This window comes from Macrosteles quadrilineatus, unplaced genomic scaffold, assembly GCF_028750875.1.
Source record: "Macrosteles quadrilineatus isolate MER2022 unplaced genomic scaffold, UCM_ALF_1.0 Scaffold_9__3_contigs__length_116548681, whole genome shotgun sequence".
Lineage (NCBI taxonomy): Eukaryota > Metazoa > Arthropoda > Insecta > Hemiptera > Cicadellidae > Macrosteles > Macrosteles quadrilineatus.
In genome coordinates, this window is record NW_026542602.1 from 49,208,865 (window position 1) to 49,231,487 (window position 22,623).

The 22,623-nt window shown below is 37.9% G+C and overlaps 1 protein-coding gene across 1 annotated transcript in view; it reads left to right on the plus strand.

The window, feature by feature from the left end:
- Nucleotides 1-617: 617 nt before the first annotated feature.
- The window catches only part of LOC129004375 (zinc finger homeobox protein 3), a 44,094-nt gene continuing 22,088 nt past the window's right edge, over nucleotides 618-22,623 (plus strand). The window contains exon 1 of the mRNA XM_054432943.1: nucleotides 618-781. The gene's annotated coding sequence lies outside the window, so the exon portion shown is untranslated. The remainder of the gene's footprint in view (nucleotides 782-22,623) is intronic.

The following is a 22,623-nucleotide window of genomic DNA, read 5'->3' on the forward strand; positions in this document are numbered from 1 at the left end:
AGCTTTCAAGATCGTCAACAGTTTTTGACGATTTGTAGAAATCTCTTTAATTTAATTTGACAGCGATTGCGTCAAATCTAGTTGCTGCAAAGCTGAAAAATTATATTGTTTTCAAAATTACTAAGGACTGAGAATGACATACAAAATGATCAAATATTGAAGTGTAGTGTGTTATAAGTTTTGATATTCAATCGAAGTGCTCATCAGTATATTTCGCCGCAGTATTCTCGTTAATTTTAGTGTTAATTGGCGTCGCCATACGTCTAATCATACTCATTACGTTGGTGATTAATTACTCATTTACCGCTTGGTCGACAAACATTCGTATATACATCAGTTCCATGTATCGCGATCTACATTAGCAGCACAATACCAGGTGAGCTAACTCTGTATCGTCTTTCCCAATTTTGCATCCAACTTCCCACCCTCTAATAATTACTGTATTCTCCTTCCCACTTGTTCGTCCTACCACCCGCATATGCAAATTCCCCCCACCACCTCGCGGGGCAGAGCAGCGCCGGACTGTCTTGAGGAGTTGGAGGGGGTAAGTCCCTCCCTCCCTCCCCACCACCGCGGTTCTCGCGCCTTCACCTTCAGTATGCTGGCAGCCGCCGAGCAGAAAGCATCGCACCAAGCCCTCAAAACGTTCAAACTGCGCAACGAACTTATGGATTTTATATGGAGCTCGCGGGTGTAGTGTTGTGTGTGTGATCAGTGTCAGTGGATGCAGTCTTCCCGCTACATCAACAGGAAGTTACCCTCGTCGATGAAATGTTATCAGGTACGGATGACCAGGAAGGTAGATAGTGTTAGTGTACGTCGCCGGTGTAGAAGTGAGTTGACGAATGGAATAGTACAACAGTGGTTTAGTTCGCAGGGAATATAAGTTAGTTTGTAGTGTAAGAGTTTGTGACCAAATAATAGGGCGCGAAGGGTGTCGAACGCCGCGAGTAGACACTTGTAAAGTTCCCATACGAATGAAACACGCCAACTGTCAGTGTAAAATAATGTTAACCTCACTTTGTAGTTAACAAAGTTTACGTTTTGTACAACCAAAACATCGCTTACCGTAATCGGTAATTAATATCTGGTAATTACTCTATCACTAGGCCAAGGTCTATTTGAAATAAATATGTTTTTGCACATCATTATTTTGAACGTTTGTTCAATCAAAATTCAAACATTTGTGATTTTACATTCTTTGACGTAAAAAAATATATACCTTAGGCTGGTTTGTTTACCTGTGTTTTCAAAGCCGACTCAATCCACAACAGTGCAATGGGATATTTATTTTTTTATTTTAACTTATATTATTACCGGTACATTGTTATGAGTAAAATTTGTGTCATGGTTTAGGCTTTTGAACGTTGTATTTTTGTATAGCAATATTTACATGGTACAATTTGTTAGTAACTTGCTGTGTGTGTTTTTCCACAATTTTTCTAAACCTACCAAAGCTATATTCAATATCTAAATTTCTCATTCACGTTACCACACGCAGACCGCGGCGAATCTATTGGAATCATCTGTTTCTGTGATTCCGGCCGGACACAACAATCGGTACTTCCGCCGCCGTTACCGGTACACATGTATTTCCACAAACTCATTCGGTGTTTATGTTTGCTGCGGACTTGGTTGATGGCGATAGATTTTTATCTTGCAACAAATATCCATCACTAATTAACATGGCGTGTAGCCAGGGGGTGTCGTTTGCATGTTACGGTTAGGCTATTTGTTTGTCCAAGCAGAGGAATATTTAGTTTATTCGTTCATAGAGTCGGTCATTTATAGAAATACTTTAAATTTAAAAATATTTTTTGCGGGTTCCAGAAAATTAAATCTTGGTGTTCGTGTAGGCTAAATTATATTTTTGACTAAAATAATATTTAATACCGGTACAACACCCCCCTGAGACAAACACAAATACTGTTATTTGAATTAAAATATTACGAAATGTTAACTAAACTTACTAGCATGTAAAGAATTTTTTTGTGGTAACTTTAAGGCTTATCGGGCCTAATTTACGCTAACTAAAGAAAAATTTTTGGCATACCAAGTTACCGGACTGCTTAATATTCGATTACACAATTTTAGGATAAAGTTAGATAAAGTTTAGATAAGCCATTGTAAACAATCTATTCTTTACCACGTTTTAGCCTAAATGGCGTTCGGTTAATTTTCCTTTTTTTCATGGCAATGCCATTTACAATTTATAACATTCAGTATAAATAATAGATAAAAGAATGCAAACTTCAAGACTAACTTAGAAACTAGGCTACCGGTATACAACAAATCAACAATTAATTACATCAATACAATTAATCAACAATACATGTAATAGGTATTATACTATGACATTTCAATAACAATATCAATAGTGATTATGAATAACAATGATGATAACACAAATCTATAACATAATTAGGAATTAGTCTATTTTTTCAACTCAGTTCAGTTTTTTCCGGGCTGTATTCATTCAAAGTCTGTCACTTGTAGCCTATTGAGAAAATATGCGCAATCGGAAGGGTCAAATCGATCTGTAAATATTTCTAAACTTCTCAATGCTATTTACAATCACAATGGCCTATGTGTTGGCACTAGGGTGTAGTATCATAGACCCGTGTAGTCCTATTCCGCCCGAGTTTTATTTCGCCCGTAACCTAATTAGTCCTAGTTCGCCCACGGTCCCAGATTAACCCTTATAATCACCAGCTCTACCTGCGTCAGGAGTTCTATTTCATCCACGGAGGACCCCACCCACCCCCAACTATGTAACAGCCCTCCCCTACCCATCACCTGGTTATCCACCTTCGACTACACGGTTATTTAAGCTAAAAATATTTGTTTGACTAATCAAGCGAATTTCCTTTACAGTATTAATGTAAAGTTTAAACACAAAGATATCTGTAAAATATTTACAAAATTTACTGTCCATGTACTGCTAGTTACTGTATGTTTGTATCCCTATCCAAAATGTGCAAATAAGCGATTTAATTATTTAAAATATTGCGCTTAACGTCAAACAGAAACATATGATAACACTGCAATCCAAGACATGGCCAAACAAAGGCCAATAGTTGCTGTTTCTAGTGTTGAATACCCAACTGCACACCTTTGAGTTTTCTTTATTATACAACGTAAATAATTCGCCTATTGGGTTTGATGATGATTGGAGTGTCGAACTCGATCACCATTTGCCATCTTTTGTGTATATTTATCGTCTGGTGAGATTACAGTATAAGAGCACAAATATATGTTTTAAGTGTTATTAGACGTATTTTTTTTTTTTTACTTTTCGTATACAATGTAATGTAGTAGTTTACGCAAGGAATACGTTAAGATAGTGTCATTTACTTTATTTACGCGAGTTGCATACACTACTTTACCTACGACAATATTTCAACTACTTACATCACACTATTCATAACTCCTAAGAGAGGTTATGTTTTCTTTTAAGTTATAAAATCTCATTGCCACTGACAGTGATGCAACGAACCATTGTACCAATGCTGTTTAGTAAATAAACAATGCTGTTAAGAGAATCTTTCCAATTCTAAGAATTGCACTGAAATGGCTAGCCTAAAACTAGTCGTAGGTATTAGTTTATAGTATCGTAGTAATTGTTGTAATTTTATAACAAGGAGTAGAAAGTAAGTCATTACATATTTAATACCATTTTTGAAGTTTGGGATTTATCGAGCACTTTAAATGGTCGATATTATGCACAGACCCACCTTCACTAGTGTTTTGAACGTTACTTTTCGCTACACCACAAAGAATAATTATTTTCTTCATTACATCACCAGTTTGTTGGTTATGCCTTGAATAAAAAGTTAATACTTACTTTCACATAGTAAACATTCTTTGCCGTAGTAAACAATGTAATGAAGAGTTTTCACAGGTGATAAACATGTAACGATTACAGGTGATTTCACAGTAGTGTAGCGAAATAGTATATATATTACGTTACTAGTCCTGAAAATAAGTGTTTACCGGACGAGTGTAGTTGTTCCCGTGCGAGAAGAAGTCGAGCAAGGGATTACCATACGAGTCCGGTACACACATTTTGGACAAGTTACGTACAATAGTTAACACCCTACTACTAAATCTGTACAAATCCTTATAAATTTTCACAAACTTAAGGATTAAAAATCCGTAGTCATAACTTCTAAGAGAGGTTATGTTTTTGTTTATAAACATTTATTGCCACCTAAATACAGTATAATCAGCTGATTGGTGTCCGGTAAAACTCATTACAATACAGTAGTACAGTGTTATCATATGTTTCTGTTTGACGTTAAGCGCAATATTTTAAACAATTAAATTGCTTATTTGCACATTTTGGATAGGGATGCAAACATACAGTAACTAACAGTACATGGACAGTAAATTTTGTAAATATTTTACAGATATCTTTGTGTTTAAACTTTACATTAATACAGTACTATAAAGGAAATTCGCTTGATTAGTCAAACAAATATTTTAATCTTAAATAACCGTGTAGTCGAAGGTGGATAACCGGGTGATGGGTAGGGGAGGGCTGTTACATAGTTGGGGGTGGGTGGGGTCCTCCGTGGATGAAATAGGACTCCTGACGCAGGTAGAGCTGGTGATTATAAGGGTTAATCTGGGACCGTGGGCGAACTAGGACTAATTAGGTTACGGGCGAAATAAAACTCGGGCGGAATAGGACATAACCTCATAGACCGACAATGTGACTTTGCCTATTATTCTAATAGTCTTGGGGCAGCCTATTGCCTAGGTACTTTGCATACACCTGACGGTGCGAGTGTGATACAAGGGTGAGAAGGCGCGTGGCAGTTTTGCATACAGCCCGTGCTATTTGCATAGTGTGGATCGGGACCTATAGTTTGGGGTGGTAAATGTGTATCTTGGGTTAGGTTAGCATAAGCGTGGAGTTATAATGTATGGTTAGGCGAGTAAGTAGATGTTGCAGTCGGTGTCAGAAACATACTTTAGAAGGGTTTAGGCTTATGTAGGTTTACCGACTCATAGGTTAGCGACAAAACAATTAGCCTATGTTAAGAATTTAAGTATTTCTTAAGCTTGACATGAGCTGATAGACAGAAACGCTTATCTAAAGAATCCAACCCTCGAAGTCTGAAAGAATATTATTTACTAAAATTACATTGATTTATTGGCGAATAATGCATTTAAATTTTTACCTAAAAGCAGTAAAAACCAAATGCATAACATGATGGTAGGCAAGATGTATGTAGACCCTATTATAGTCCATAGTCCAAGTTACAAATGTTAATTAGAACGCACATAATTAAGCGGGAGTAAAAATTACGTCTTAGCTATGGAGCTATAATTGAAAAAGTGTCATAACACTCACTTCGATAAGAATTCCAGCTTGAACAATTTGTTCAGCTCAGTGCAGCGGTATCTGATTATTCGAGTTTATTACATGATTTGTATATTAATTTTGTGTAAATTTTAAAGTTACCAAGGCTAAAAGCATAGATTGTTTGTTTGTTCTTTCTGGCAAAACTGTAATCCGTAGAATTAATAGTCTATCAGTGACAGATTTTCAAACAATTATGCCAGGTTTTATCGTAGCCTATAATTTTACCAAACTAATGTCTCAAAAATATTCAAAATCTTACATTTACAGCTAAGTGTAAAATAAGTAATAGTTTCCAACCAGCTTGATTAAGTAATCATCAGATTTGTGGCAATTCCAAGCCTCTTAAGGCGCCCATGTGGCTTCGTTTATTTCTGTATTTGCATTAGTTCGAGAGATTCAGGCAATGTTGATAGCAAGGGGTTTCCCAGATATAAGCCGGTCTGCGGCTATATGCTAAATACTCAGCTATTATTGGCAGTAATTATTTATAGCTGACTGAAAGTTGGACATCCCAATCCCAGCCATGGGAACGGAGAAATTGCTACAGTTTGTTTGGAATCCGATGTTGGCAATGATCAAATTTATTTTGGGGTTCCTTATCGGTTTGAGATTTGTCGATTTATTTTATCGTTGATTAGTAGTGCAAATGTTGAAGCATAAATATTTGGCTAATTCGTGTAGGGCTTAATCCGATTGGATGTTTTATCTGTTTGAATATACATGTTTTTTTTTTCTGTCGTGTCTTCATTTTGAGTTTGTTTACACTTTAGCGTCGAAATTTGTCCACTGTATTTTTTTTTCAATTGTTCACCAATGCAACATGATAGTGCCATAATCAGGTGCACCACCAAAAACATTTTTGCCAAAGCTGTCAAATATCACTGTTGCCTTTCATGGCCTACCACTTGGAGCTAAAGCACGGCACTAAATGTGCGTTGACACTAATCTTGTACCTGGAACTATTATCATTCAAACCAACAATTAAGTAATTACGTAACTGCTGGAAACCCATTAAAATAGGATGCAAGAATGCCGTGGCCATTAGACAGCCTTTGTTTACTAGGTACATGTATGGTTACCGTGCTGTGTTATGGTTCCACGAATCGATCGTGGTTTCCAGCTTGTATTTCAGTGTACGATATGCGTGCGACTGCCACTTTCTCCTGTGTTTACTGGAGGTGAAGCTGCTCTAGGCGATGGATAACAGACTACATTGTTGTTCGATTGAGTTTAGTTGTGATTAAATGTCTTGTAGATTTCTGCGTACACCCACCATAAGTGCTTTTGTTACAAAGATTTTCAATATTTACCAAATGATACACAAATCAGTATAGATCATCGTTGTTTGCCTACATAATTTTTTCGCCATTTGCAATAAAAAACAGTTTTTCAATAATTTTTGAAAACGCAGGTAGAAGTGAGATAGGTCTGTCGTTGTCAGTGTCAGTGTCTGGACTGTGATGGAGATGTTGCACGTTGCATGTTGTCGATGTTGGTGAGGTCAGTCTCTGCACTGTGATGGAGATGTTGCACGTTGCATGTTGTCGATGTTGGTGAGGTCAGTGCCTAGACTGTGATGGAGATGTTGCACGTTGCTGTATGTTGTCGATGTTGAGGTTAGTGTCTGGACTGTGATGGAGATGTTGCACGTTGCATGTTGTCGATGTTGGTGAGGTTAGTGCCTAGACTGTGATGGAGATGTTGCACGTTGCTGTATGTTGTCGATGTTGGTGAGGTTAGTGCCTAGACTGTGATGGAGATGTTGCACGTTGCTGTATGTTGTCGATGTTGGTGAGGTCAGTGTCTGGACTGTGATGGAGATGTTACACGTTGCTGTATGTTGTCGATGTTGGTGAGGTCAGTGTCTAGACTGTGATGGAGATGTTGCACGTTGTTGTATGTTGTCGATGTTGAGGTTAGTGTCTGGACTGTGATGGAGATGTTGCACGTTGCATGTTGTCGATGTTGGTGAGGTTAGTGCCTAGACTGTGATGGAGATGTTGCACGTTGCATGTTGTCGATGTTGGTGAGGTTAGTGCCTAGACTGTGATGGAGATGTTGCACGTTGCATGTTGTCGATGTTGGTGAGGTTAGTGCCTAGACTGTGATGGAGATGTTGCACGTTGCTGTATGTTGTCGATGTTGGTGAGGTCAGTGTCTGGACTGTGATGGAGATGTTGCATGTTGTCGATGTTGGAGAGGTCAGTGTCTGGACTGTGATGGAGATGTTGCATGTTGTCGATGTTGGTGAGGTCAGTGTCTGGACTGTGATGGAGATGTTGCACGTTGCATGTTGTCGATGTTGGTGAGGTCAGTGCCTAGACTGTGATGGAGATGTTGCACGTTGCTGTATGTTGTCGATGTTGGTGAGGTCAGTGCCTAGACTGTGATGGAGATGTTGCACGTTGCTGTATGTTGTCGAGGTCAATGTCTGGACTGTGATGGAGATGTTACACGTTGCTGTATGTTGTCGATGTTGGTGAGGTCAGTGTCTGGACTGTGATGGAGATGTTGCACGTTGCTGTATGTTGTCGATGTTGGTGAGGTCAGTGTCTGGACTGTGATGGAGATGTTACACGTTGCTGTATGTTGTCGATGTTGGTGAGGTCAGTGTCTAGACTGTGATGGAGATGTTGCACGTTGCATGTTGTCGATGTCTGGACTATGGAGATGTTGCACGTTGCTGTATGTTGTCGATGGTGAGGTCAGTGTCTGGACTGTGATGGAGATGTTGCACGTTGCTGTATGTTGTCGATGTTGGTGAGGTCAGTGCCTAGACTGTGATGGAGATGTTGCACGTTGCTGTATGTTGTCGAGGTCAATGTCTGGACTGTGATGGAGATGTTACACGTTGCTGTATGTTGTCTATGTTGGTGAGGTCAGTGTCTGGACTGTGATGGAGATGTTGCACGTTGTTGTATGTTGTCGATGTTGGTGAGGTCAGTGCCTGGACTGTGATGGAGATGTTGCACGTTGTATGTTGTCGATGTTGGTGAGGTCAGTGTATAGACTGTGATGGACATGTTGCACGTTGCCGTATGTTGTCGATGTTGGTGAGGTCAGTGTCTTGACTGTGATGGAGATGTTGCACGTTGCTGTATGTTGTCAATGTTGGTGAGGTCAGTGTCTGGACTGTGATGGAGATGTTGCACGTTGCTGTATGTTGTTGATGTTGGTGAGGTCAGTGTCTTGACTGTGATGGAGATGTTGCACGTTGCTGTATGTTGTCAATGTTGGTGAGGTCAGTGTCTTGACTGTGATGGAGATGTTGCACGTTGTTGTATGTTGTCGATGTTGGTGAGGTCAGTGTCTTGACTGTGATGGAGATGTTGCACGTTGTATGTTGTCGATGTTGGTGAGGTCAGTGTCTGGACTGTGATGGAGATGTTGCACGTTGCTGTATGTTGTCAATGTTGGTGAGGTCAGTGTCTGGACTGTGATGGAGATGTTGCACGTTGTATGTTGTCGATGTTGGTGAGGTCAGTGTCTTGACTGTGATGGAGATGTTGCACGTTGTTGTATGTTGTCGATGTTGGTGAGGTCAGTGTCTGGACTGTGATGGAGATGTTGCACGTTGCTGTATGTTGTTGATGTTGGTGAGGTCAGTGTCTTGACTGTGATGGAGATGTTGCACGTTGCTGTATGTTGTCAATGTTGGTGAGGTCAGTGTCTTGACTGTGATGGAGATGTTGCACGTTGTTGTATGTTGTCGATGTTGGTGAGGTCAGTGTCTTGACTGTGATGGAGATGTTGCACGTTGTATGTTGTCGATGTTGGTGAGGTCAGTGTCTGGACTGTGATGGAGATGTTGCACGTTGCTGTATGTTGTCAATGTTGGTGAGGTCAGTGTCTGGACTGTGATGGAGATGTTGCACGTTGTATGTTGTCGATGTTGGTGAGGTCAGTGTCTTGACTGTGATGGAGATGTTGCACGTTGTTGTATGTTGTCGATGTTGGTGAGGTCAGTGTCTGGACTGTGATGGAGATGTTGCACGTTGCTGTATGTTGTCAATGTTGGTGAGGTCAGTGTCTGGACTGTGATGGAGATGTTGCACGTTGCTGTATGTTGTCAATGTTGGTGAGGTCAGTGTCTGGACTGTGATGGAGATGTTGCACGTCGTATGTTGTCGATGTTGGTGAGGTCAGTGTCTGGACTGTGATGGAGATGTTGCACGTCGTATGTTGTCGATGTTGGTGAGGTCAGTGTCTGGACTGTGATGGAGATGTTGCACGTTGCTGTATGTTGTCGATGTTGGCGGCAATATCCATGTTTGGACGGCTGCCAACTCGTCTAATCCTGGCCCCTCTCATAAAGCTTCCCGCGCTTTGTAATAACGCCCTATTTTTGTCCGTTGTTAGCGATATCGAGCCTTGTGTTTGTTTGTTGCGATTTTATTCTGCTGAGATTTATTGTCTGGAGTAACACTCTCTTGGCTCAAAACAAACTGGAGTTAAGATTGCTCGTGATATTTCTTAGTTTTATTGCAGCAGCTTCTAATTTCTATATGCCTAACGTATTTACAGTACCTTATTTTCTTAGCTATTTATTTACACGGTATACTTGATTTTTTCCATGTAGGTATACGGTACAATGAGAATTTTTTCAATCAATTAATTTATATCCTAAATTCGCTGAATGTTAATTTATCTAAAACCAACGCCACATAGCTAAGTCACGTATTTTAATGACCTGGAAGGTTTGGATTTTGTACTTGAAGGCCGAATCCTTTATTGCATTTCCGCGCGAAATGTTGTCACCCTTGACTTAGGAAGCCCGACGTTAGAACCATGTTATGAAGCCACAAAATTGCCTTAGTCTGGCTAGGCCTACTTTTGCAATAGTGTTAATTTTTACCGTAAATTGCGTCACAAAATTGCGGAAATTAGCGTATATTTTTTTAGCAATCTTTTATTTGTTTGTTCTTTATGTTTTGAAGTCAGAAAACATCTTTGCACTGCAATCTTTGCCATGGCCTTTACGCAGTAAGTTACTAGGCCGTAGTAGCATAAAGCAACGTTGTATACATAGTCATTATTTTATTCCCTATGAAACGCCATCAAATGGCTATTAAGCTGTTTAACGGTGCCGTTAAACCTCAGGTTTAATGGCATCCGTAAATGTAGGTTTGCCCGTCCTCATTATGTACTGAACTCTCCTTTCGTGTAGCTGTTATGTTTGACTTCGATGTACCATGTTGGTGGTAGAAATAGAAAATTTAACTTTACAGGACCTGTGATAGGTATTAGGCATATTGTTCAATTAATTGCTTGATGAAACAATGTTATGTAAGAGGAAACAAAATAATTTATTCAATTAAAAATTTGATAAGAAATATTTTAGGCCTATATCAATTTTATCAACAAAGTCAGTTTATGATTTATTTTGTTTGCAAATGAACAAAAAAGTGTAGTAGCCATGAATATTAGGACAGAAACGGTGTAGCTCTTAACCATAAACAAATGACGTCACTAAGTTAACATGCTTTTACAAAAATATTTAAATGGAACTGTAAATAGTCATTCGGTTTGGCGTAATTTTTTTATGAGTATGATCCATACAGTTTCTGTTCTAGTACGACGTGGTAGTAGCTATAAAATATTTTTGATTAGTTTATACCTTATATTTTAATCGGCAGCCTTTAAAAATGCTACAGTAGGCCAATTTAAACGATAATTTTAGAATATTTCTTTCCATCCTTCATATACCTACCTTACTAGAAGTTAAAATGAGTTTCCGCCTTAAATATTTTTTACAAACTTGTACTTACAAATTGACTGTCCATTTTTGTTGCGAGTGTAAAGAAACGAAGCTTACATTGTTAATAAGTAAATAAACGTCTGAGGTAAAAATTATGTCACTCTCCAAATGGTTCAGGTATATCAATTGTTAACTTTGGGACTCAAAATTTAGTATTTCACTGCCCCCACGCATGTTAGCGCCCGAGCGCCATCTTTTGATGTTTAATCCACTAAGTGATGTTTTGCATGTTCCAACAAGGTGTCGCCTAACGTCGTCCATCTTGTTGGTTACGCTACATTTACGTGATTGTTATCTATGTTTTGTTCTTCGTGATTTATACAGCTCAGAATCCCAAGACCTCGATTGTGTTTCAATTTCGACTCAGATATAATCCAAACAATTCTTTGGTACGCATTTGTACACTATAATGCACTTTGTTGTAAAGCGCATGTTGATTGGTGTTTCAGATGGCCAGTAGACTTTGCAATTTGTTTTTCTAATTGTTAATGATTATTTCAATTTCATAACCATTCTTCTATACAGTGTTGCCAACGCCAAACCACGGCTCCTCGGATAGCACCTGTATTTTCGCACATCTGTCGCATAGGTTGGCAACCCTTTGTGGGTCTTCCCCATCTTTTAGTTTCGCTTTTACATTTACAGCAGCCCCCTTTACTTCCAGGTAGCCTAGTCCTAGAGAGCTCGGCTCGTAGCTGTTGTTTTAGGGAATTCTTTACAACTTCACACGTGTTCTTTTGTTTCAAGGTTGGACACCTTTACCTTCTGGTTATTAGATTTGTGACTAGAAAAAGGGTTGGTTTCACTTTTCTCCCCGCGTTTGGTATTTTTTGCATAGTTTTCATTATTGTGTTTCTCAAAGACAATTGTTTTTGGGTTTTGCTTTTTTGGAAGATTGATTCCTCTTAAAATGATCTATGATTCTCATTTTGTGATATTGTACACTTGGGTGAATATTTTCCGATGAAAAATTTGAAAATACAAGAAAGTACTTAACAAAAATCCTACGCAATTTTTTTTTTGCTAAAACGAAAGTCTTACAAACAATTGATAGTATTTCACAACCTCAAATTTATCGTTTTCCACATAAATGTTTACTGTTGCAATCTTATGTTTTACAGTTAGTTTATCGCGTTAATAAACTTATTTATTAATTTTCGCTTGATTTATTTTTGCTCCTGGGCAATTTGATTTTAATTACACATCAATACAAGTGCTCGTAACTGTTGTAATTTATGGTGGAAATTAGTCACATTGCTTTATTTATTGGTCTATTAAACTCAGTTTAATTACTTCCCATTGTATAAGCTTTACCATAAAAGTATTTGTTTGTAGATTTTGCCGACAATTTCGAAGCGATTGGTTTTGGGTGAATTTAGTTGTATCTTTGATGATGTCTTTACAAGTACGCTTTGTATTTTATTTTTTAGTAAGACCCCCAAATTATCAAATTCCCAAATACCAAATGCTTAAATACCAACAGCACAAAGTGATACTGTAGTGATGTTTCTAAACCAATTTTCTTAGCGTATTTTTTTAAGCCTTCAGAGAAACGAAATACACTAACTACTCAAATGAGAAATTTGTTTAAAATCCTGTAATGTCAAAAGGCCAACAATTGGCTTTTGTTTTATCAATAAGTAATCGCATGGATTTTGGAACCCTCTAAATATTATTCTTGATATGAAGGGGTCCGTTAAAACCCCACAAAGCTAATTTCATCATCAGTCAAGATCGAAATTTTCTTTTCCGGTCAAAGTATTCCGAAATCATCGATATAGTTCAACAATATAGTTTCTTTCCTGAATGTATTTATCAAAATTATATCCCGGGAAGAAAATCTCAAATTTTATACATGGTGTAATGGCATTAGTAGAAACTTTAAAACTTCTTCATCGACACCAAAACTTAGTTTACCGATGAAAGCCATTTCACAATTAGATGACAAAAAACTCTATAAAAGTAAAAAAAATGTTTATTTTAATTACAAATGTATTAATCAACATTTCATCCATTGTCCCTATTCTTTATGATGTGATAGAAGCTAAAACTACAGTAGTTGAATGCATCCTCAATCCTTTTCAACTTCGTCATCTCACATATTCACCCACAATTCCTCGCTCCCAGTTTACCCATAGTTCCACACTGCCTTTGTCACTTTGCCGTCATATTTTACCCGCGCAATACCCCGGTTATCTGTCCATCTTTCTACTAATCAGGCTTATTAATTGCACCGCGGTCGGTCACAATGCTATCAGCCCATCTCGCACCTGCGGATGCGGCCTAGCACTGTTCGTCTTTATCTCCAGAACCATCTCTGGCTTCGTGGCTCTCCTGATTCTCCTCCAGGAGGATTTGATACAATTTCTGTGTTGTGAGGACCATGGGTGTAATGTTGGTAGCGTTGGACTCCAGAAAGTGTTTTGGTTGATACTCGGTGTGGACATTTGGGAGGTGTGGACAGGTTTGTCTTAAAATTTTGAGAATATTTTGTTTTTCGTGTGTCATCATGTATGGGAATGGTTGGAGGAGAAAAAAACAACAAGAAAAAATACATTTTTGCACCTATAGTATGTATGAGAAAACCTGTCTTCTGACCCTACGTCTACCACGATATGACAAATGGTTTAAGATAATAATACATTTTTGCACCTATAGTATGTATGAGAAAACCTGTCTTCTGACCGTACGTCTACCAAGATATGACCAATGGCTCGGGATAGTCTTACCAAGCGTCAGGAGACAGGTTCCATCACACATACTATAGTTTACTGTACGTAGTTTGGCAGGATAACCCCCATTTGACAAAATTGTAACATAACGCGGTAATTTAAATTGTTAACTAAATTGACATGAGGGTCAAAATTTTCAACAGAACATTTATTACCAGTTAAATATAATTTCTCGCAATTTGACCTGTTTCGTCATTTAAACACGTTTTACCCATTTCTACGGGAAACGGTTACAAAAGAGTTTCGATTTAGCATAGCCAAAAATAATTAAATATAGACCGTCAGCTGTGCTTTGGTTACCATAGGTTCTGGCGCACACCACTAGGAGCGCCATGTAGTTACGGCATACGCGCTACATAACTACACGGCGCTCCCAGCGGTGTGCGCCAGAACATTGTAACCATGGTAACCGCAGCACGGCTGACAGTCTATATTTAATTCTTTTCGTCTATGATTTTACAAACGCGTTAATTACTCAAGTCTATCAGTAAACACTATATTTATTCAGACATATTTATTCCTTATCACACAACTTGGCTACGGGATAAAGCTATAACACGGTGTGGGGATCCCCAGCTATCTAGAGGATCAGAATTCCTGTGCGGCTCAGTGTTGGGGTTTCACGCCCCCTCCCCCCCCCCCCGCTGGACATTGCTTCTGTTGCTCTATTTACTGCCCTGCTGACCCTCACTATATGTGTGTGTGTAAAGTCCTATGTGTGCGTGGAATGTAACGCCGCCGGTGTTATTCTGGTGGAAACGTTTGATTTTTGCGAAAAAATTGGTTTCAGAATTTAAAACGGTTAAAATTGCATCTTGATTTTGAGAAAGTAATAGCGCATTTGTGTACACCTAAATCTAGTGTTTACAAGCGTTTACATGTTTATCACAATTTATTCTCAACTACACCGAAATATCTGGGGAAATGACATTTAATTTTACCCCAAATTGTCTTCATAGCTTTAGTTCCTGTACTAAAACTAAAAACTAAAAATACACCCAGAAGTCATTCAACTTTAACACCGAATTAAATTTACCTACTTTTTAGACAAAACAAAAGGTTACGAAACGAACCTTTGTCCAGTTGCGAAGCTATCTTGTACAAACATGCTATTGTCTGTTTTGTCAAAACCTGCTCCGTTTTCTCTTATCACTGTTATCAATAACGTAATTATTTGTCAAGTGGCTCATCATTCGTGTGATTAAAATTAATCAGACGATTGTCGAGTTCGAAGTTCTGGATCGTTCAGTTGTGCACTGATTTGTTGTGAAAAAGTGTCTAGTTTTTTGTTAGAGCTTGGTACAGCTGGTAAGATACGAGTTTTGATTTAAATGTTATGTTTTATGTTTCTACTCGTTCAGGTTAGCTAGCATATTTAGGTATACAAGTATATCTCTCAGAATTTTGTTTTGGTTAGGTTAAATTTTGTCTCCAATGCGTAGCAGATTGATTTAGTTTGTTTATTCTGATACAGATATTGATTTGGATTTGTTCTTCCCAAAGTCGTATGGGTGCTTAGTTAGGCATTTTTTTCAGAAATGTAGATTTTTTGTTTTCAAACTCGTTTCTGTAAGGTAATTTTTTTTATCAGAAATTGGTTGCATTAGATTTAGTTGGATTTGTTGTGGTAGATTTCAAAATCGTGGTAAGCTAACATTTTAGCTTCCTTCCAATACTGGATTGGTTGAGGTTAATTTGTACATAGGTAATTAGTTAGGCTTTCATTTTACATTTTGTAAATCGGACAATGTTGTGAACCCTGCTTCAATAAAATTCATATCCATCACTTCTAATCATCTACACATAAAATTTCAGTTTTGTCTTTCGGGTTATATAGAATTTTTAATTTTTTTTTTGTTATTATTACGTTTTATACTGCAGGAACACCTATACGAATCTTATATCAACATATGTCTGCTTGTTTGTGGCTGACTCCCAAAATGTGAATTTAACATATTTTCTTTTTTATTGACAACTATTCAGATATAAAATTCCAAGCTGGCTCATTTTGGTTGTCAGTCAGAAGGAATTTATCAAGGTTTTTTTCTTTCTGTCAACAAAATTGTCAGTTACTTAATTAATTCCCACACTACGACTCATTTATTCCCCGCTATTACCTTCCCAGTGATTGTCCTGTATCAGTATAATCCCTCGGCTAATCCAAGATGGCGTCCGTGGCACGTCTCGTGGTCATGGCTGGATTATCTTTTTACGGGGACAATTGCCAGTGCAATTAGCGCCGTCGTATAGTCTAGTTAATTGTCCGTCATACCAACCCCATTATAATTATCTACGGTATCCACTTTTTTGGAAACAGAGTACAAAAGAGAGCGTCATTGAGGAGAACAATGTGTGTTGCGCCACCTTGGCAGGATTATCTTTGGGACCGAGGTTGACGTGGCCTCGGAGTGGCTCTTGGATTTGATGTGGTGGAATTTGGACACTGTAAACTATAACATGTCAGGTTAATATGATATTACAGTTGGTTTTACTAGACCTAGACACGCTCATACTAAATTATTGTAAATGTAGAAAAATCCGGCTCGAAGGACCATATTTTTTTTTCTAAAAATTTTTTTTATTTTAACATTTTGGCATAAACAAGGATTGTACATACATAAAGCCATAAGCCAATGGTTAATATGGTGACAAACACTAGGCCCAGTCGGTTTTACCAGACGTAGACACATACATACTAAATTATTGTAAATGTAGAAAAAATCCGGCTCGAAGGACCAAAATTTGTTTATGCCAAAAAGTCTTGTTTAACAACCTTTTAGCATACACAAGGATTGTACGTACATAAACCCACAAGCCAATGGAGATTTTAGACATGCACATACTTCCATAGTATATCTGAACCACTAGAGCTAGAGGTACAACTGGATATAACACCGAATCAGAGAATTGTAAGAAGTTTACCATCATTTGTACTAGGGTATAAAGTAAATGTTAGTACATTTGAACTAGGGGATTGTGGGTTGGACAAACGATTATAAATATTATTGTAAATCTAGATTAAACAAAATCCGGCTCGAAGGACCAACTTTTTATGCCAAAAAGTTTTAACCTTTTAAAATTAGTATAGCCACAAGGCAATGAGGTTTGTAACAAAATTACATCTGGATTTTCTAGCAGAATTTCCGTGTCCAGTTTATATTACTAGCTAAGTGATCTGAGCACAGAATACAGCAAAAGACAGAGATTTCAGTACCTGGTAACCCAATCGCTAAGCATCACCTTGTAATTGGCACCTATTAGTCTCTAGCATCGATAGTATTACGTTTCTGCAAAAATATCGAATGACAAAGCCCGTCAGATTGTTAGATAGGATAAAGTTCGTAATTATCTTGGAATTCTTGGTTTTGGATGACGCTTTGTTTGAAAAACTTTCCTGGTACAATGTGGATTTTTTGAAATTTTATTTACGTTTAGAGAAAATGGTTAGTCTAGTACTGTAAAATTTATTTTACTACAGTTATCTTTGTTTTGTCTATTTAAATAAAAGTTTAATCCAAGCCATCCAAATCAGAAGCGTACAGTAGGAGTTTCCTGGAATCAGCCTCTTTTCGTTAATTGGTGTCATTAAGGGGCTAATGGAGTCCTGTTTCCCGGATACGCTTGTTTCCAACATTTACTCTAATTACATATTGACGTATCGATTATAAAAAAATCGATTATCGCATCGACTCCGCTTCTTATGTAAATGTGGTTATATTAGTTTCTACTTTGAAATTAGTTTTCAGTGTACAGTATTTGAATTTCATACCGTGTTGTGGAATAAAGTAACTTTATTGTTGTGTGACTGTGTTGACGACTTAATTTAATGATAGTTTATAGCCACTAACTACATCATATACATCGAGTAAGAAAGATAACATTAAATGAACTAAATGACATGATTTTATACATTGTTTGAAACAATTGTTCAGTATAAATTTATCGTTTTACTGATAACTCGAACACTGACGCTCATAATTACATTTAACAATCCGTGAAATTTGATTCAGTAAATAAACTCTAAACAATATTATGCAATTCTTAATAGCAATTATTCTATAGGTATGCTTTTATTGTGTACGTATAATTTTACGTTTGAGGCATAGAAAATATTATAAATTGTTTGGTTTTAGTTAAATGCTTAGGTCTATTGCAATTCGAACTAAATAGAAATTTTCCCATAGGACACAAAATAAAGCTATTTAATTTGTCATCATAAAATGTATACTTATGCTTATTAGTAATTCCCTTAAACTGTATGCATTGAACTGTGGACTATATACATTTTATTTACTGAAACTATTCAAATTCCAATTACTAAGGCTTCAAGGTACTTTACTATTTACGCAAACATCACTTTGCTATTTACTACCCCATACCCATACGATAAAATTAGTAGGGTCAAGATAGTAGAAAAGTACAAATTATTCAATAACTGCATCTTCAATGCACTTTTCTTGGCTCCTAAAAACCTAGTTTGCAGTACAATTTTTCCTTTAATAGTTGAATCTAACTTCCATGCCACAATTCCCAATATTTACCCCGTACCAAATCACGCATAACACAGATGTAGTGTCCCAGACCTACATATGAAGGTCGGGATGTATACAATGTATCTGATCGCATTGTAGAGTTTCCCTAGCTCTGGAAAGCCAATGTCCAACAATACCAATGTACTCCATAGCAACAATGGTCCAGGTGTCAGGGCTTCCTCAATTTCTCGCACCTTGTGGGGGTTCTTTCATATTTCAGCTGTTTTGATTTGTTGCAAGGTTTTTCTTTAGTTTGCGTTTGAAATTTTGAGGTTGGTTAAATCACTCCACTAATAACGCAACGATAATACAAGCCCCCAAATATATATATATATACAATTTTTTTTTTTCATATAATATAATCTACTTCATAACATTTACATCATAGTTATACCATTTAACTACATTTTAGACTTCAATTATAGTCATTGCAAAAGCATATCACGTAATTACCTAACAAAATTGAACAATTGTAAAATTTTATACATGTAATATTTTTTCTAAAAGATCACTGAACAATATCAACAAAGATTGTACTGGGACAAAAATAATCGTCCATCGTATTTCCAAGCATTACATAACAATACTAAGATGTGTGTCTGTATTACGTCACGAGGTATATAAACATTTACAGGTACTTTTGGGTGGAATGTTGCTCTTAAATCATGTTTATTGATTTATAAAAGTGCTATAAAGTTTACGGTGACGTAGCGTAGGTCAGTTGTACGACAGCGCTGCACGCTCACCCTACCTAGCGGACAATTCTGCAACTACTAGGGGTAGTTGTGAGGGGGAGTTGACAGTACGTTGTCCAACCCTCTCGGGCACCCAATAATTGTTTTTTAGGTGAATTGGAGAGATATTTTAACTTTTTACGTTTGTATTGAGTTATTTACTTAGTTTTCGATTAATTGTGTAAAATTTTACAAATTATATTTTTATTTTATAGGGGTTAAATTCCTACACAATGCCAATTGATTATATGATCTATAATTGATCACCCAGGTTAATAATTATTAAATAAAAACTTATTATTAAATTTCCCAGTTGCAAAAGACTTTTTTAATAATTGTTTGTTAAATAAATAATTAAAATTAATCTTACGGGTTATTAAATTACCTGAAAGCACAAAGAATACGTCAAATAACACTTGTAATAGTATATTTACACTTATATTGTTTACCCACAAGACAGTAAATACATATAAAAGATGGCAAGAGGTGATCTATTTTTGTTTTGTTTTGCTTTAACTGTATTGCCGGACCAAATTCTTACCTTTGTTATTGCTTTTTCACAATTATTTTGTACTTCATTGTTAAATTATTGCTCTCCTAGTCAAGATTATATTTCCTGTTACCAATGTTGCTTTGCTCTTGCCATGGATTTAAGTTAAGTTATCTGTTAAAATGTATGTTGTTACAACATAGGCTTCTCGAATCCACATTGTAAATTGGTGATCTTGGAGTTGGAATAAATAAATAAATAAATGGTATCCAATAGTACAGTATATGTAAGGGACTCCATTTTGATTATTGTCAATCGCCTATTGTGTCTGATGATGATTGGAGTGTCCAATCGAAATCGATCACTACTTACCATCTTGTAAGAGTATCTACCGTCCTGTGAGTACACAGTACTATAGGTGTAAATATATTATTACAAGTGTGATTTTACGTATTATTTGTGCTTACAGGAAATAAATAGTACTTCACGTGTTGTAAAACACATTACCCCACAATTTACCCACATCCTGGGGAACACAACCTACCCCAATCCCATAGTTTCCAACTATTGTCAATCCGTTAGGGAATCGAGCGACATAAGGGCTGATTCAATCAATGATAAGGGCAAACTGGAATGTGACCTGTGAATTGGAACTGGAATCAAACCAGAATCAGAGCCCGTATAACCCGCATATTGCGTGGACAGAAATATTGTCTCTTTAACTCCCCCAAATCTTGGCCAATTAAGTGACAACACAAAGCTGCTGTCTGAATGGATAATTAAAAAGCCAGTAAATCAAGGAGGCGCGGCTGCCGTCGCGCTTTCGGATTTTTAAGATTTATCTGACCAAGGAGCGTAGGTGGTGGTGGGAGTCGGCGAATGTGGTCAGAAGTTTGGGAAATTTGTGAAAACAATTTTGTGAAATTTTGTTTGGTCTAGAGGAATTTTTGAAGAAAGTTTTGTGCCTGGTGAGTCTTTTTGCAGTTCAAAACTTCCAACGTCGTTATTTTACCGTCATAAATAATAAAACTCATCTGTGACTAAATAAATCCCCACTAATAAATGTATTCTACGATTATTTTTTAAACTTGTACACCTTAGATATGTAATAAACGTATCTCAAACGTAAATCAAAGAATTTTTTATTTACACCTGATTGTAAACACAACGTTGTTCGCCCTACGCACAAGGTTCTTCCAACATTGAAACAATCGTTTCTCTTTATCCTCCGACATTCTCTCAACATAAATCATTCCTCATATTTTCCTCCAGCGGGATGACCGACCCTCTAATAAGCTGGCAGGTTACTCTCATAATTGAATCCACCCAGACTCCCTAACGCCTTCTCTCGCTTATTTCGCAAAAAGTTATATTCCGCTCATTTTCGCCTCCCCTTTCACACCCCCAGAGTGCGCGCGTCTTCGGGGTGGCGCGGGGGGAATTTGTGTTGGTGAATTCATAAAATGGCCGACGACCAATCAAAAATATATGTGTTTCCCTCTTTCTCTCGCGATGATGGAATACCCCGTGAGGGGGGTGAAAGCCTTTTTGTACGAGACACTTAGGGGCTTGATTTCCGTGGAATACGCGAAAAACAAAGATTTTCCATTTGGCGTTTTAAGAAACTCGTCTTAATGTTGCAGCGAGTGAATCTCACTCGACGTTTTTAAAAGCTCCGGTCCCGGTATTGATTTAGCCGCGGAAAGGGAAATGGGCTTTGTTCCGCGGTTGTTACTTTCGTTTTGTTAGGTGTTGAACGACTGAAAGTTATCCCGTTGACAAACTGAGAGGTGAACAAATATTTTTGTTTATCTAGTTCCAAACATCGAGTTTTTTCTAAATTTTTGCCGTAACTTACTCACAAACATACAATAAATTACGAATTCAACTAATTCAACAATGTATACTTCCCAAACAGCTGATCGACTCCTGCCATAAACGAGCCGCGTGTAGATCGGTTATCTAGCGCGGGTGCCCTAGGATATCCACAGACCGAGAAAGCGGTGGTCGATGATGGGGCAGTTACCGGCCGATCACGAAGTTCGGTTTCAATTATTACCGTAGAGCTCGCTTATTAACGCAGTAATGTATCATTATACAGCGCGGACAAAATAGTCCGAGGCCTTAAGCAAAAAATCGGCTCAATTACGACGGGCGGCGTGAGAAAGCACGCGGGATATCTTGTGATTGCACGATCGATGTAATGCACGGTTGTGACTTTCGCCGGTAGGGGACTTCGGACGTGGTTAGTGACGTAATCGTGGTTGCCTCCGACGTACGACCGAGCGGTACTTGTATACTAAGTATCACAAAGTGAGCCGAACTCGTGACCGACCTTCCGAATTCTGTATCACATGACTGGCAACAAAGTCGCAATCCCTTTTGCCGCCGCGAATTAGAGCACAATCAAGATTTATTGCCGCAAAAGTGCATCCCCAGTCGGCGAGAAGCTCGCAAAAAGCCATAATGAAAGACAAAGTCCGCTTTATAATTGGGATCCTAATACCGAACGGCAATTTTCTTTGTGTAATTTGTCCGGTGGGCGCCAGCCACCGGTGCGTGAGGAGCCGCATTAAAATTGTTACAATCAGCGATGGCCCAGGTAAGGTAATTAGCTTAGCACCGCCCTTCATTCTGGTCACTAATCAGCCACTCCCGATTCCCACACTCGCTCTCCGTCTGTCTACACCGTTTATCGACAGAAACTCCAGTTATGGATTGGGATGCTGGAAATTTGTGGAGAAAGAAGTGATTGTAAATTAAAAATCGTTGGAGTTGTGAAATATTTAAAAGTTGCCAATGCCATGCAGGAAGCAAGTACAAAGACGCTTAGCAAAGGACATATCGCGCAAATGCAAATGTCCATGGTAACCGCCCGCCGCGCCGCCTCCAGTGGTGCACAATTGAATAATGACAGTCTGCAAGCCTAGGTACGCGGTTACCAGTAGATTGCAGTACTCGCGGGCGTAGCGAACCTGCGTTCTCGGTTTGTCCTCACCTCTAGTA